Genomic DNA, 2,454 nt, shown 5'->3' on the forward strand with positions numbered 1-2,454 from the left:
TGCTGGTGATTCACTCTCCTGAACTCGGCTCCAGCTAGTCTGTGCCTCTGGTCTGGGTCACGAGTCTGGGCCAGCACATCTCAAGCAGGACTGCTCTTGTCTCCCAGTCCTGTGTGATAGATCCTTTCTGTCAGCCTTCCAGGCTGCCTTCAGCAGGAGATTTGTTTCTTTCTGTCACTTTGTGGGTTCTGTAGCTCTAAAATTTGTTTAGAGTCATTTTTTACAGGTATTGGAGGTGGTTGAAGTGGGAGCTCCTGCAAGTTCCTATTTTTACTTCACCATCTTGGCTCCATCCCCCACAATTGTACATTTTCAAAACACTGGGGTTTTTTGGTTTACTTTTACTAAATTTGATCATTTACTTATGAAATTGTTTTTGTGTGAATATAGAGCTTTATTTTTTAAGTGTAAGATAAAGGTATATATAAGACATAAAGTAAAGTATATTTAGCATCTCCTCTCCTAGGCTCAGTTCTCTGCTTCAGACAAGTATTGTCCTAGTCTTCTGATTAGTGAGAATTCAATATAACTAGCCCAAAACAGGCCCATCGTGTTACTGCCACTTCTCCACTATATTTCATGCCACCTCATATATACCCCATGCAGCACGAACTCCACCTTTGTACCTCTAGTTCTAGAAACAATTATCAATTTTTTTAAATTTTTAAATGCTTTATTAACTTCTGATTTACATCATTTGTTTCCGCCAGATTTTGAGTTACAAATTTTCTCCCCGTTTTTCCCCCATCCATCCCCCCAAAACAGCAGTCCCACAGGATATCCCCACCTCCAATCTGCTCTCTCCCATATTTTCTCCCATACCCGTTTCAACTTTTCCAGTGGATCTCTATGCCTCAGTGCCTGTATATCTTTTTTTTTCTTAATAACATGTAAGATGGTATTAATAATAGTATATATATATATATACACACACACATACACATATATATATATACATATATTTGAATATTTGATTTTAAAACTTTCAATTCCAGATTCATTCCCTTCCCCCCCTGCCACCCACCCCCACTGGGGAGACAAGCAGTTCAGTATAGGTTGTACATGTGCGGCTAATGCAAAACAATAACATAGTAGATGTATTGTAAAAGACTGACTATATTTCCCTCCCTCCTATCCCACCTCCCACTTCTTTTATTCTCTACTTTGATCCTGTCCCTTTTCAAAAGTGGGTGCTTCCAACTTCCCTCCCCCCCCAGCCTGCCCTCCCTTCCATCATCCCCTCTCACATTCCCTTCCCCCCCTATTCTCCTGGAGGGTGAGATCCCCTATTTAGTTTGTATTTCCCTCCCTCCTCAAGCCAGATTCAATAGGAATAAGGTTGACCCATTCCCTTTTGCCTTCCTATTCTTCCCCTCCATTGTTGCCTCTTCTGTATGAGATAGTTGCCCCACTCTGTCTCTCCCCATCTCCTCTCATTATATTCCTCTCACCTCTTAATTTCACCTTTTAAGTATCATCCCTTCTTGTTAAATTGGTCCCGTGCCCTCTATCTATGTATACCTGTAAACGTATATACACACATTCACATATGTATTCATATGCCCACATACCCTCATATAAAGACATATATATTTCTAATCCCTTCAACTACTGAGAAAAGTTTCATAAGTTACAATTATTGTTTTTCCATGTAGGAATGTTAATAGTTCAACTTTGGCCAGGTGGCTCAGCAAGCAAGAGCACCGGCCCCAGTGCCAGGACGACCCGGATCAAATCCGGGCCCAGACACTCAGCACCACACCCAGAAACAACACCTGGCCGTGCAATCCTGAGCAAGCCACTCAACCCCGATTGCTTTTAAAAAAAAATAGTTCAACTTTGATTAGTTCCTTATGATTTCTTTTCCCTGTTTACCTTCTCATGCTTCTCTTGCTTCTTGTATCTGAATGTCAAATTTTCTATTCAACTCTGGTTTTTTCAGCAAGAATGCTTGAAAGTCCTGTATTCCACTGAATGACCATATTTTCCCCTGAAACATGATACTCAGTTTTGCTGGGTAGGTGACTCTTGGTTTTAAAAATATGGAACGCTTCACAAATTTGTGTGTCATCCTTGCGCAGGGGCCATGCTAATCTTCTCTGTATCGTTCCAATTTTAGTATATGTGCTGCCGAAGCAAGCACAACAATTATCAATTTAATGAAACCAAAGGATATATGTTGATCAATTGCTCTGTGATTCTGCGCACCATCTCTGAAACATCCCTGACCAAAACACCCTGTCAATACCACCTCCACTCCTCTATGTGGTTTTTCCCCCTATGTAAAGGTAAGCTTCTTGAGAGAAGGGGCTATTTTCATATTTATGAGAGTATCTCCCCTTAGCATAGTGCCTAGCATATAAAAAGTGTTTATGATATTTTTCCCATTCATTCACTCACACCAGGTTATAACTGAGTCACCATATGCATCTACAGGACTCACATATATTTGTT

The 2,454-nt window shown here is 40.7% G+C and overlaps 1 non-coding gene across 1 annotated transcript; it reads right to left on the reverse strand.

The window, feature by feature from the left end:
- Positions 1 to 2,036: 2,036 nt before the first annotated feature.
- LOC138149317 (U6 spliceosomal RNA) lies at positions 2,037 to 2,143 on the reverse strand. The gene has a single exon (XR_011165290.1). It is a non-coding gene; the product is annotated as a U6 spliceosomal RNA (small nuclear RNA).
- Between the last annotated feature and the right edge of the window lie 311 nt (positions 2,144 to 2,454).

This window comes from Petaurus breviceps, unplaced genomic scaffold (genome assembly GCF_028583685.1).
Source record: "Petaurus breviceps papuanus isolate PSGF00001 unplaced genomic scaffold, PetGlider_PUasm1.0 90845, whole genome shotgun sequence".
Classification (NCBI taxonomy): domain Eukaryota; kingdom Metazoa; phylum Chordata; class Mammalia; order Diprotodontia; family Petauridae; genus Petaurus; species Petaurus breviceps.